This window comes from Hippopotamus amphibius, chromosome 10, assembly GCF_030028045.1.
Source record: "Hippopotamus amphibius kiboko isolate mHipAmp2 chromosome 10, mHipAmp2.hap2, whole genome shotgun sequence".
NCBI lineage: Eukaryota > Metazoa > Chordata > Mammalia > Artiodactyla > Hippopotamidae > Hippopotamus > Hippopotamus amphibius.
The window spans coordinates 56,471,152-56,486,677 of NC_080195.1; positions in this window are offsets into that span (position 1 = coordinate 56,471,152).

Genomic DNA, 15,526 nt, shown 5'->3' on the forward strand with positions numbered 1-15,526 from the left:
CCTGCCTCAAATATTTTATTATACTGAAGGTGAGTAAAAGGGTTAAATGTTATAATGAATCCTAATTCTTTCACATGTTGTCTTAAAATGGGAACCTCTAAGTACCGGTTCTACTGCCTCCTTATTCTACAAAATAAGAGCAAGTAAATGTAACCAAGCCAGCCTGATTTAGCCATGTGCAAACAGACCTTGCAAGTGTCAGAGATTAAACCTCTAGCAAATGGCACATTCTAAAAGAATTCAGACATGTTTGGGCACAACGAGAGGACAAGCAGATAGAGAGGGGTGCTCCTCCTCTGAGCCTCAGTTCCAATAGTTATTTGTGCATTGCCACTGATTTTTCACAAACCTCCTCCTCACAGCAATTTACAGCATTACGAAATACACGGCTTTGAGATAACGCTCTGCCTGCCATTTCTGCTTTCAAGGAAGGTCGTGGAAGGCAGCAAACTGATAAGTTGCTCTTTGACTCTCCCCAACCCCCTCCGTCCGCCGACCCCTCCACATACACACCCCTAAGACTAAAATCATTTAGTTATCACCATCCCAAGTCCAAGTCCTTCACAGAGGGCATCCTGGGTAAAATCAACTAAACGAATGGCCTGACAAAGTACTGATGCTGCCCAGGCCTAGCCTAGACTGGGAAGTTCTGTGACATTAGCTGGGTGCTGACAGTCAACAGTAATTCTCAATGAATAGAATTCTGCTTTTCCTGGTGTCTCCAGCTTAGAAATGTACTTTCTTTCTCAAAGAACTTTCAAGTCTGTTTATTTGGCAACCTCTTTAAAAAAAGGTTATATGTTTTCTGTGGGCAGAAACTGTACCTCCTGTTTGTTTTCCTTATAGCAGCTAAGACAAATAACTTGTATATCCTTGTTAACAAATATTTTGATTACAGGGTTCCGTAAAGACTTTTCAAAAATTAATAAAACACTTCGCAACTGATGCTGAGTTATGGACAATAAAAATTATTCCATCTGGTCACAGTTGGTGCAGTTTTCTCTGCAACCTTGCCTACTGAGTACAGACAGTGTTCGAGGTATACACTGAATCAAGATCACTCTAAGTAACTTTGTCTTATGTTTATGGGTCTTATTAAGGCCAGAAGGCACAGATGGCTCAACTCCATCCTAATTAATCAAGCTGTGACAAGATGAAGTAGAGACAGACCTAGAAAAATGGGAGGAAGCACCACTTTGAAGTATTAAGATTATCCCTATGATTTAGATAATCCAAATGTTATAATTCCATTTCAAACTGACTCTGTTACTACCAAAGATCCACTCCAGACTTGGTGGTCTTTCTGATCTTCTGCTCCTATGAGAAATAGTTATTCTCAGTATTTCAGGTTAAAAAAAAGCTGGTTAGGGTTCTTTGGTTGCTAAGGACAGAAAAAACTAGTTAATTTGAGTAAGAGCTATATTATTAGAATGCTACTTGGCAATGCAAATGATCAAATAGAAGACTGAAGAATTCAACTTACAACAATAAAGCGCAGGTACTTCCTGAAGGTCTCAGCAGAATCTCAGTAGATACACTTCCTCTGAAGTGAGTGGGCTCTTTTGGTTTCTTTTGTTTTTGTTGGGGTTTTTTTGTTTTTGTTTGTCTCTCAGGAGAGTGTGATTAGCCAAAGTTAGGGTACATACTTACTGCTTGACTGTCCTAGAAAGAGAGTCTGGCAGAGGAAACCTCTAGGGAAGCCCATGATTCTATTGAGATGGGACAGGCACCTGAATTCACCAACTCACCAAGGTTTCACCCAACACAGGGAGAGAACCCACAGCCTTCTACTCCCCAAAGTATCAAGGAGTTTTAAACAATGGGAAAAGTATATCCGGTGCCTCCAAAACCACAAATATCTCCTACAACCATCACCCACCTTTCTCTTCTGCTGTGGAGGCATTATTAGATCTATTCTAAGTCTGTTAGCCTTAATAGAAAAAGTGGGGAAATTATGTGTGCGTGCTGTTTAGAATCTTGCTAATGAACTTGTCCCATCAGCTATCCTAATTTTCCCAGTATACTATATTCACACAAGCTTCTAAAATAAATATCTTGCCTATTCTTCTGTGCCCCTATGTATCAACAGCATGTGATCCAGGTGCTCAGTTTGGCAACATTTTGCTACAGGGATACTACCCCCACCTGATTTGCTTGGAAGATGATGATAAAGAAAAGGACATTTCTCCAGTCTTAACAAAGGAAGAAGGGTTCTGTAATATTAACATACAGCTGGACTGGAATAAGCAGCTAAAGCACCTGGCTGTGCAAGGTTTATAATGTCTTTAACTCCCACCAAGCTGCTATCATCTCTCCATATGTCTCCTGGTCACTGGGAGCCAAGTTTAGGATTTATAAAAATCAGGGCAATGCCTTTTCTGGTCATGATACCTCTAAGTGAGCAAATGATGAGGATGACCTAGTATTTACCAAATCGGCATGTTTAGTGGCTATCATCCAAAATGCACGCAGGAGAGCCAAGACGGTGCTTGCATTCATACAAGCCTTCAAACGAAAGATTCTGAATGTCCATGTTCTGCTCTTTCTCTCCAATATTTACACATTATAATATGACAGCATAATGTATATTTACTCTGATTACTAGGTCATTTTCACTTCCCAGCTATTTGGCTGGTAATCGCTGTTCACTGTGTCTCCTCAACGCTAAATGAGCAACGTGCGGATGAACGTTGTGGGTGCCACTTTAGCACTGTGCCAGGAAGAGAAGCCGGGACCACAGGGGTGCCAACTGCAAGGCTTTCACTCCGCACCGACCAAAACTGTGGTCCTCGTATTCATTCAACATTTCAGAAGTTATAGCTGCAGTTACATATTTAAGGTAATAGAAATAATGATTTTTGTAATCCATTCATGCTGTTGGTCGGCCCACTAAGTCCAAAAGATCCTGAATTATCTGTTTTAATTGGCTCTTTACAGTGAATACGCAATCCAAATAATTGCCAACTCTTTCTTCTATCCTGTGAATTTATAAGCTGAAAGTTTAGTTATCTTTCATGCTGGTTTTAAATGGTTTCATATGTCTGTACTAGCTATAGGAACACAGGGCTACTCTTTAAGATATGGCATTTCCTGCCCAGTGAAAACCCTTTGAAAAAGTATTCCTCCTAAACTCCAATCTTAGATGCATCCTGTCTGCAACTTTCCAGGCCAGGTAAGAAAAGGAAGATAAAAGCTGAGGATATCATGCCTGGCTTTGTTTCCTGAGGTTTGGGGTGAAGATCAGTAACAGCACTGGTGTGACCTGATGAGTTTCATCTGATTCTAGTTTCAGGAGAGCATGCTTTCAGACCTAAGTTTGCAGAGCTGTATAGAAAGAGAAATCAGACACTAAGGAGTTGAAACAGAGAGATAAACCCGTGTGCCCTTCATAAATAAAGCTCCATGCTCACCTGTTTGGCTGTAGCCTTACTTTCCCAGTAAGGTGCAGAGTGCCAGATGGGAAAGGGGACTGGAGCACAAAGGCAGCAGGACAGAGGGTGCAAAACAAGGCTTGGTATTCCACAAGTCTGCTCAAAGTATGCTCCAGAATGGATCATTATTCCCAGTGCCTACCCCACGGGTTTGCAATTTAAATTAGGCAAACATTGTTGGGAGGTTTTTACAGGTGTTTCAGTAAAACCAACAGGGAAGTTTGGGAGTTTCTGATTATGGATGGAGAGATGCCTTCGTAGCAAGGAAAACTTAATATAATTATTTTTAAGCAACAGAAGAAAACAAGAGACAATAAACAATTGTTTTAAAAGAGTGCCAAAAATTCAACAATAAGTATTATGTCTATATGGATTTTGAAAAGTTATAAACAGAGTACTATCAATGACACTATCAATGAAAACAACAGCAAAAGCTATTCCACAACACTGTCTTTTCCAACTTCCTCATTTCACCCTTGCTTCTGCCTTCCTAGTTCATTCTTTCTACAGCACTGTCTTACCTTGACAAGCAGACTATAATTACAAGATAGCCATCTGCGACCCTTCACTCTGTTTTGGGCTCCAAATATTTCTGGTGGGCCTTCGTTGAACCCTTTGTTTGTCTTTGTTGTTGCTGGTTTGTTTGTCTGAAACTTTATGGAAGGATAAATGGACTTGAGGAAGAACATTTGATAACATTCCCTTCTTATAAGCTAAGCAAGACATTAAACACCTTCCAGGGCCTTGCCATCTCCTCTTGTAGAATAATATCTACCATCCCTAACTCACAGGATTATTTCAGGAATCAAAAGAGGTGAATATATGCTTTATAAGTTGCAAAGTGTAGAACCAATGGGAGTTGATCCTTTTTAATATATTTTCTTGATTTAAAAAAAAAATGGAAAACAAATACAAACATGGACTTAGAGCTTTAAGTCATGCCTAAAAAGTCTCATTCTTTATTTCTGTGCAGTCATTCACCTGGGCAGCTCCTCTCCACTAAGGTGGCAGCATCTGTCACATTCATATGTTGGTCTCTGATTCTCTGAATCCAGAAAATACATGGGAAAGGGAAATGCCAGTATATACCACTACTCACATGCCTTTGAGTACCTCTTCTAAAATGGAATGTGCCACATTAGTCTACACACACATACACGTGCACACACATGCAAATACTCCTCCTATTCTGAAGTTTAATTGATTTCTGGATGTGCTCTCAGAATGCATGTAGATGGATTGCTAGGAAATGGTAGTGTCAATCAAGATACCACAAAAGCAGCATTCTACGGTGGACAGAAGAATACCTTAGATTTGCGGTAGGCACAGATCCTGGTGATTGGTATCCTTCTTCAGGTCTTCTCTAAGCCTGGATCTACCATCATTTGGTTAGCTGACTTGTGTGTGTGTATCTGTTTTCTTCAGAACGGTTCCATATGTGTTATAGGTGGTAGAGAATATTCCTACATAGAAGCATTAAGGTGTTTATCAGTCTTGGTGTATAGTTGACCTGTGTTTTTATCTTTTCCTGTGTTCTTGTAAGTATTTTACCATCAAATTAAGAGATACAATATTTTAGGTAACTAGAAAATGTCTTGCATATTGATGCAGAAGACATGTTTTATCCATTGGTCTTCATACTAGCATCACTGGATCTGTAACACCACAGCATCTTTGGCCACGTACATCTTCCATGAGATGTGCATGGTATAGCTAGGAGGCACCCTTGGCGTAGAGGCAGTGTTAGAAGATAGAACAGACACTGAAAACTTACAGCTGTGCAAAGTCCCCTAATGCAGCACCCCACCCGATATTCTTGGCTCTCATGCTAGTGCTGGCTTACTGTAATACCTGGTTTCCATTTGCACACGTGTCTCATCTATTATATGTTCTTGTCTGAAAGAGGAATTTTAAAATAATAGAAGCAGAGAGAGTTAAAGGCCTAATAAATATGCAGAAGGCAGAGTTGACGGTGGCAGGGAGCCAGCACAGGATGAGCCCTTGTGAGCACTTTTATTTTTCCTTGAGTAGCGGAAAGAGTTCAATCACATTCATCAAAGATTAAAGTGCTTTGAGCTACCCCTCCAGAGCACTTGGAAGGAGAAGCCTTCCTCTCTCATGTAGGGAAGCTTAAGTTTCTCTGTCCATCTATTAATTTTCTACATCTGGCACAGTTTTTCCAACTTTCCAGAGGGCTTCGGCTTAAAAACCATCGGTCATACAGAGACATCCATTTTTCCTTCTTTGAAAAAGCTCTGAGAGGCGTGAAGGGCAGGAAGAGAGGAATATAGGGTCAATCTGGAAGAATATGTAAAGGTAAGTTTTGTTTTCAGAACCCCTGATCTTCTGTTCTGTATCATGTATCTTTAGAAATGGTTCTGAAAATTAAATAGAATGGGTTGTGGGAGCAAACCTAAATCATTCAACACTGAGAGAAAGCATGAGTCTGAATCAGGTTCAACTCAATTCAACAAGTATTGATTGACTGCCTAGGATGTGCTATCACAAGGTTAGCAGGGTAAAAAGCAGAAAACCTACAGAGAGGAGAGTGATTAAGGCTCTCTCACCTGCTGTACTTGGTGCTTGTATGCCTGAATCTTGACTAAGAACTTAACTCACACATTACAGGAAATTTTTATGGGAAGGTTTTGCCTTCAGAGTATCCCTTCCCCTACCCCTGTTAATAAGATACTGATTTTCCCTGGGAAACACTCCCTCCCACTTTCAATCCATGACATTTGGTAAAACTGATTCCATCAGCAGTAACAGGGAAAGGCATATGAAGCAGGCTAAGGCGATCACAGCATGACCTTCCCACAGTGATTGGCTCCAGGAAGAGTACATGATAATATCAAAGACAATCTGAGCTAATCCTGAGACTATTTTCCGGAGCCACAAGAAGAGAGATGCCTTCTCTCTGCTGAGGTTTCTAAAAACATAAGATTAAAGGCCCCAAACTGTTGGCAATCATATTACCATTAAAAGAAAGAGACTGCCTGAGAAAAGACCTAATCCAGAGATAAGCAGAGACAAGTATCCAGAGAGAGAACCCTGAAGCCATTGTTTTTTTAGTTCCTAGATCCATCTTTTCCAGAAGCCATTTTCCCTTGGAATTCCTAGTTAACTGAACCAATAAACTCCCCTTCTCCTTAACCCAGCTTGAATTGGACTTATTGTCAGTTGCAACTTCAAGATTCTTGACAAACATCCCTATATTTGATGAATCATCCCAAAGAATACTAAATTTCTTTCCATTAATCTTAGTTAATTGAAAAAAGATAAATCATTAAGAAATCATGTTTATTATTTTATATATAATTGTATAAGCACATAATTCATCTTTTTTTGGGGGGGGTACACCAAGTTCAATCATCTGTTTTTATACACATATCCCCGTATTCCCTCCCTTCCTTGACTCCCCACCCCTCCAGTCCCACCCACCCTCCCCGCCCCAGTCCTCTAAGGCATCTTCCATCCTCGAGTTGGACTCCCTTTGTTATACAACAACTTCCCACTGACTATCTATTTTACAATTGGTAGTATATATATGTCTGTGCTACTCTCTTGCTTCGTCTCAGTTTCCCCTTCACCCCCCGCCCCCTCCCATACCTTGAGTTCTCCAGTCCATTCTGTGTATCTGTGTCCTTGTTCTTGTCACTGAGTTCATCAGTACCATTTTTAGATTCCGTATATGTGAGTTAGCATACAATATTTGTCCTTCTCTTTCTGACTTACTTCATTCTGTATGACAGATTGTAGTTCTATCCACCTCATTACATATAGCTCCATCTCATCCCTTTTTATAGCTGAGTAATATTCCACTGTGTATATATGCCACATCTTCTTTATCCATTTGTTTGTTGATGGGCATTTAGGTTGCTTCCATGTCCTGGCTATTGTAAATAGTGCTGCAATAAACATTATGGTACAAGTTTCTTTTGGGATTAGGATTTTCTTTGGGTATATGCCCAGGAGTGGGATTACTGGATCATATGGAAGTTCTATTTGTAGTTTTTTAAGGAACCTCCAAATTGTTTTCCATAGTGGCTGTACCAACTTACAGTCCCACCAACAGTGCAGGAGAGTTCCCTTTTCTCCACACCCTCTCCAACATTTGTGGTTTCCAGATTTTGTGATGATGGCCATTCTGACTGGTGTGAGGTGATACCTCATTGTGGCTTTGACTTGCATTTCTCTGATGATGAGTGATGTTGAGCATCTTTTCATGTGTGTGTTGGCCATCTGTGTGTCTTCTTTGGAGAAATGTCTATTTAGGTCTTCTGCCCATTTGTGGATTGGGTTATTTGCTTTTTTGGTATTAAGCTTCATGAGCTGCTTGTATATTTTGGAGGTTAATCCTTTGCCCGTTGTTTCATAGGCAATTATTTTTTCCCACTCTGAGGGTTGCCTTTTAGTCTTGTTTATGGTTTCTTTCGCTGTGCAAAAGCTTTTAAGTTTCATGAGGTCCCATTCATTTATTCTTGATTTTATGTCCATGATTCTAGGAGGTGGATCAAAAAGGATCTTGCTATGATGTATGTCATAGAGTGTTCTGCCTATGTTTTCCTCTAGGAGTTTGATAGTGTCTGGCCTTACATGTAGGTCTTTCATCCATTTGGAGTTTATTTTTGTGTATGGTGTTAGGAAGTGTTCTAATTTCATTCTTTTACATGTTGCTGTCCAATTTTCCCAGCACCACTTATTGAAGAGGCTGTCTTTTGTCCATTGTATACTCATGCCTCCTTTGTCAAAGAGAAGGTGCCCATATGTGTTTGGGCTTACTTCTGAGTTCTCTATTCTAGTCCATTGATCTTCCTTTCTATTTTTGTGCCAGTACCATACTGTCTTGATCACTATGGCCTTGTAGTATAGTTTCAAGTCAGGAAGCCTGATTCCACCAACTCCATTTTTCCTTCTCAAGATTGCTTTGGCTATTCGGGGTCTTTTGCGTTTCCATACAAATCGTAAGATTTCTTGCTCTAGTTCTGTGAAAAATGCCATTGGTAATTTGATCAAGATTGCATTGAATCTGTAAATTGCTTTGGGTAGTACAGACATTTTCACGATGTTGATTCTTCCAATCCAGGAACATGGTATGTCCCTCCATCTGTTTGTGTCGTCTTTGATTTCTTTCATCAATGTCTTAAAGTTTTCTGCATACAGATCTTTTGCCTCCTTAGGCAGGTTTATTCCTAGGTATTTTATTCTTTTTGTGGCAATGGTGAATGGGAGAGTGTCCTTAATTTCTCTTTCTGCTTTTCCATTGTTAGTGTATAGGAATGCAAGAGATTTCTGTGCATTAATTTTGTATCCTGCTACTTTACTAAACTCATCAATTAGTGCTAGCAGTTTTCTGGTAGAGTCTTTAGGGTTTTCTATATAAAATATCATGTCATCTGCAAAGAGTGACAATTTTACTTCTTCTTTTCCAATTTGGATTCCTTTTATTTCATTTTCTTCTCTGATTGCTGTGGCTAAAACTTCCAAAACTATGTTGAATAATAGTGGTGAGAGTGGACATCCTTGTCTTGTTCCTGTTCTTAGAGGGAATTCTTCCAGTTTTTCCCCATTGAGAACGATGTTGGCTTTTGGTTTTTCATATATGGCTTTTATTATGTTGAGGTAATTTCCTTCTATGCCCATTTTCTGGAGAGCTTTTATCATAAATGGATGTTGAAGTTTGTCAAAAGCTTTTTCTGCATCTGTTGAGATGATCCTATGGTTTTTATCCTTCAATTTGTTGATATGATGTATCACATTGATTGATTTGCGTATATTGAAGAATCCTTGCATCTCAGGGATAAACCCCACTTGATCATGGTGTATGATTTTTTTAATGTGCTGTTGGAGTCTGTTAGCTAGTATTTTGTTGAGGATTTTTGCATCTATATTCATCAGTGATATTGGTCTGTAGTTTTCTTTTTTTGTGACCTCTTTGCCTGGTTTTGGTATCAGGGTGATGGTAGCCTCGTAGAATGAGTTTGGGAGTGTTCCGCCTTCTGCAATATTTTGGAAGAGTTTGAGAAGGATAGGTGTTAGCTCTTCTCGAAATGTTTGATAGAATTCGCCCATGAACCCATCTGGTCCTGGGCTTTTGTGTGTTGGGAGATTTTTAATCACTGCCTCAATTTCCGTACTTGTGATTGGTCTGTTCATGGTTTCTATTTCTTCCTGGTTCAGTCTTGGAAGATTGTATTTTTCTAAGAATGTATCCATTTCTTCCAGGTTATCCAATTGATTGGCATATAGTTGCTTGTAGTAGTCTCTCATGATGTTTTGTATTTCGGAGATGTCCGTTGTTACTTCTCCTTTTTCATTTCTAATTCTGTTGATTTGCATCTTCTCCCTTTTTTTCTTGATGAGTCTGGCTAATGGTTTATCAATTTTGTTAATCTTCTCAAAGAACCAGCTTTTAGTTTTATTTATTTTTGCTATGGTTTCCTTCCTTTCTTTTTCATTTATTTCTCCTCTGATCTTTATGATTTCTTTCCTTCTGCTCACTTTGGGGTTTCTTTGTTCTTCCTTCTCTAGTTGTTTTAGGTGTAAGGTTAGGTTGTTTATTCGATCATTTTCTTGTTTCTTAAGGTAGGACTGTATTGCTATAAACTTCCCTCTTAGAACTGCTTTTGCTGCGTCCCATAGGTTTTGGGTTGTTGTGTTTTCATTGTCGTTTGTTTCTAGATATTTTTTGATTTCCTCTTTGATTTCTTTAGTGATTTCTTGGTTGTTTAAGAGTGAATTGTTTAGCCTCCATGTGTTTGTATTTTTTGCAGTTTTTTTCCTGTAATTGATATCTAGACTCATGGCATTGTGGTCTGAGAAGATGCTTGATATGATTTCAGTTTTCTTGAATTTGCCGAGGTTTGATTTGTGACCCAAGATGTGATCTATCCTGGAAAATGTTCCATGTGCACTTGAGAAGAAAGTGTAGTCTGTTGTTTTTGGATGGAATGTCCTATAAATATCAATTAAGTCGAGATGGTCTAATGTGTCATTTAAAGCTTGTGTGTCTTTATTTATTTTCTGTTTGGATGATCTGTCCATTGATGTAAGTGGGGTGTTCAAGTCTCCCACTCTTATTGTGTTACTGTCGATGTCCCCTTTTATAGCTGTTAGCATTTGCCTTATGCATTGAGGTGCTCCTATATTGGGGGCGTAGATGTTTACCATTGTGATATGTTCTTCTTGAATGGATCCCTTGATCATTATGTAGTGTCCTTCCTTGTCTCTTTTAACAGTCTTTACCTTAAAGTCTAATTTGTCTGATATGAGTATTGCTACTCCAGCTTTCTTTTGACTTCCATTGGCATGGAATATCTTTTTCCATCCCTTCACTTTCAGTCCACATGTATCCCTTGGTCTGAAGTGGGTTTCTTGTAGGCAGCATATAGAAGGGTCTTGTTTTTGTATCCATTCAGCCAGTCTGTGTCTTTTGGTGGGAGCATTTAATCCATTTACATTTAAAGTGATTATTGACATGTGTGTTCCAATTACCATTTTCTGAATTGTTTTGGGTTTGTATTTGTAGGTGTTTTCCTTTTCTTGTGTTTCCTACTTAGAGAAGTTCCTTTAGCACTTGTTGTAAGGCTGGTTTGGTGGTGCTGAATTCTCTGAACTTTTACTTGTCTGGAAAGCTTTTGATTTCTCCCTCAAATCTGAATGAGATTCTTGCTGGGTAGAGTATTCTTGGCTGTAGGTTTCTCTCTTTCAGGACTTTCAGTATATCCTGCCATTCCCTTCTGGCCTGCAGAGTTTCTGTAGAAAGGTCAGCTGTTATCCTGATGGGTTTTCCCTTATATGTTGTTTGTTGCTTTTCTCTTGCTGCTTTTAATATTTTTTCTTTGTGTTTAATTGTCGTTAGTTTGATTAATATGTGTCTTGGTGTATTTCTCCTTGGGTTTATTCTGTATGGGACTCTCTGTGCTTCTTGGACTTGGTGAATTATTTCCTTTCCCATGATGGGGAAGTTTTCCACTAGAACCTCTTCAAATATTTTCTCAGACCCTTTCTTGTTTTCTTCTTCTTCTGGGATGCCTATAATTCGAATGTTGGTGCGCTTAATGTTATCACTGAGGTCTCTGAGACTGTCTTCTATTCTTTTCATTCTTTTTTCTTTTTCCTGCTCTGTGGCAGTTATGTCCCCCATTCTATCTTCCAACTCACTTATTCGTTCTTCTGTCTCAGTCATTCTGCTGGTTATAGCATCTAGAGTATTTTTAATTTCAGTTATTTTCTTATCCATTGCTGTTTGTTTTTCTGAGTTCTTATGAACTGTTTCTTGTACTTTATTTTGTTATCAAGATTTTGTATCATTTTTACTATCATTACTCTAAATTCTTTTTCAGGCATTTTTCCTATTTCCTCCTCATTTCTTTGGTCTTGTGGGTTTTTTTCCTGCTCCTTTGCCTGCATGGTGTTTCTTTGTTTCCTCATAGTTGTCCAAACTTTTGGGGTTGCTTGTCCTGCCGACAGAGGTATTTACAGAAGACTGTCCAAGCCTCAGACTAATGTCCAAGTATTGGATTAAACAAATATTAAGTCTAGGAAACACATACATGTATAAGACACACAATTACTGAATCCATTAGGACATAAGGCTCTAGAAAGACCTGACAGAACCCCAGTGTGCTGTCAGATATTCAAAGAGAAACCCAACAGAAATTGACAACTGAAACAGAACAAATCAGAGACAAATGCAAAAGCAAACCAACAAACAAATAACACCTTACACATACAAACATCAATCCAGGGAGATTTTGTAAGCTAGGATCAAATATAGAAAAGAGCCAGAGTACCACCAGAGAGAATGGAGATTCTCAGAATGTAATTAGACAACTGTACTAAGAACTAAGATAAAGACAAAAGCCTAACATTAAATACCAAGGCAGTGCATCATCTAGAGAATAGAGCAAGGAGTCTGAGCAGATCAATAGTGTTGCTTATAAGTATGTTAAGATAAAATAAACTTAAAATGGCTGGAAGAAAGGGGAACAGAAGAGAGTAGTGTCGTTGGAAATATGGAAATAGAAAGAAAGGAATAGAAATGTAGAAAAGATAGGGATGAAAGGAAAGTATGAGAGATATATTGTCCAAAAACTTATATACTACCAAAAACTTAGCTAGATGTAGAAGTATATAAAAAAGGCAAAAAAAAAAAAAAAAAAAAGAATAAAAAATATCATTAAAAAATTATGTTATAAAACTTGTAGATCCCTTAGGGCTAAGATCGTATTTAATAAAGGAAAAAAAAAGAGAGAGAGAAAAAGAAAAAAAAAAAATCCAGACCTGATCCCAGAATGGACCAGTTCAATAGGAATTGATACTACTATTTCTGTTTCCTTAGCGTCTTAGCTGTAGGTGTCCTTCTCCTTGCCTTGGGTTTTTTTGCATTATTCTGTGACCAGCAGAGGTTCCTTTATTGTTCGTCTGCAAGTGTCGATGTGTAGGGAGGGAGAGGGTACAATAGTGGCTCCTTCTCCTGGGAGTGAGCAGTGGCGCACTGTTGTTTCAGTCGGGCTTGGAGGTGCCTGTTGCAGAGGGACGCTGGTGGCTCAGGCGTACACAGAAAGTCTTAGAGTTGGGCCTCTCTCGGGTTTTTTTTTTGTTGCTGTTGTTTTTTTTTTTCTTCTCTGCAGACTCCTTGCTGCTGGCGGCGTTGCAAGGGGTTTTAATCTAGCCCCGCCCGAGTGCCTGAGGGTGCTTGTTATCCCTGAGCGCCTTAGGTGGGCCACGGGCGTCTCTCCACTGCCTGTTGCAGAGGCGCCAAAAGAGAGAGAGAGGCTACGCGCGCGCGGCTCCCCCCCCCCCCCGCCCCCGCCCGTGAGCCTGCAGCCTCCAGCCGCCATCATGGCCGGGCAGCTCTCAGGGGCAGGCACTCCTCTCCGCGGACCTCCTCCCTCCTGTCCTCTCGGTCCGTCACCCTACTGGCAACAATGTTTCTCACCCTGAACCCGCTCTCCAGTTCCCACGCTCCCGCTCCCGGACCCTCCGTTCAGCCGCGGATCGACGTCTTGGTCCGGGAACGCTAAGCTGCGCTGCGGACCCTCCGTGTGTTTCTCACTCCCTCCCGTCTGCCACAGCTCCGCCGCTTCACCCTCTTTGAGCCCTCGTAGATGCCTCCCTACCGGCTATGTCAGGCTCCCCGCGGTCCTTTCTGGTGTCCGAGGCCGTCTGCTGGTGTTCAGCTGGTTCTCTGTGGGAATGACTGCATCCTTCCGTGCATTCCCAATGCATCTATGGAGAGGGATGCACTCCAGGTCCCTCTACTTCACCGCCATCTTTTTTTTTTTCCCACAATTCATCTTAATACACCTTCCCACTGGGATGGATCCCACATTAGATGGATGCCAAGCTTCACTTGTTAATTTGGAGTAAGGGAAGGCTATACTTAAAACCATCGACCAAGAACATAAGTTCACAGGGAATGAGAATGAATATTAGGGTACTGGTACACTGACACATTCATGCTGCATGTTCACCTAATACCTTCTGACAACAGAAACACACTCATCTCCCCCAATTATGTGCAGTAAGGGACTAATCAAATTCCAAAGGAGATCAGCAATTTGGCTGACCTGGTCTGAAACATCCTGGGACAATATCAATCTCCTGCTGCAGGAGCATAAAGTTCACCATCTCAATAAACCTACTGTTTATTATAGAGGGTTTACCAGTCACCATGCCAAGAGCTCTACATGTCAAACATTTCACTGAAACTTCACAAGACCCTATTATGAATCCCATTTAAAGTTAGGAAACTGAGCTTCCTGAAAATTAAATAGCTAGTTCAGCTAGAAATGGAGAGCTGAACTTGAAACCATGTCTAGATGATCCCAAGCATGTGACCTCAACTATATTATTCTCATCGCATAATCTTCTCACCTCCCCATCCCTTGCCCACCACTATGGTTAGGAAGTGAGCTCAACAGAATCTTAAGCCAACTAATTGAACTCAATTTCTTGATGTCCTAGCCCATTTATGTCCCCCATTGCACTCTTTCCTCACCTCGGTGCTAGGATTCCCGGGAAGACTCAGCCTCAGTGTAGGAAAAAGGAAAGAGAGCAGAAGAGGGGTCTTCCAGTACTCTGCAAGTCACCACCCTATTACAAACTCATCTTCCTCTTTAAGCCAAGTTATTGGGACATATTCCTCAAATAAAGTATCCAACTAGTTGCTAAATCCTGCAAATTCCTCCTTCAAGATTACTCCTGTCTTTTACTTTATAATCCTGCTACAGCATTTCTCGTATTACCTGCTCTCCTTAGGACTATTATAAGTTCTTCCTACCCAGTTCCTGTGTCTCTGATTTCTCCCTCTCTAACTCCTCTTTGAGAGTAACCTAAAAGACCCTTTCTATTGCATTACTTGTTAGCTAAACCCCCCCCCAAAACAAAAAACTCCATATGCTCCCATCATTTACTGAATGATTTTAAAAGTTTAAACTTTTAAAGCTTCTAAGGACTTGGATAAACTGGCCTTTGTCTACTTTTCTCTCCCTTTACCTCCCTACATAAAATTTACCCTAAAGTGTCCTGGTTGCTGGCCTCTAAATTCAGCTTGCTTTTTCAACTCTGTGATCCTGTTCACATCGTTTACTCTGTATGAGATGTACTTTCCCTTGTTGCCACTCACAGTCATTCTATTTCATCCTTAGGGACTCAGATTACATTCCATTTCATCTGAAACTCCAGCCAGAAATTATTCCTCTTCCTCTGAACACCTAAGGAGCTTACTAATATCAATACTTCCTTGATACATATTCCATACTTCCTTGTACTGCAACTATGCAAGCAGGGATTCCATTCTCCCTACCAAGTATTAAGCTTTTAAGAGCAGAACTCACAACTTACATATCTTTATGCATCAATACAGCACCTGGCCAAGTGCCTTGGCTGTAAGAGATAATGCACAGATATGCTAACTGAATAAATAAAATATATGAAACAGGTAAAGTGTTGTAGTAGTTGACATCCAAGACCATCCCTAAGGATTCTTGCCTCCTGGTATTCATACCCTTGTGTAATTCCCTCCCACACTGAATACCAATACTACAGAAATGACAGAATATGACTTACAAGGTAAAGTCATGAGAGAT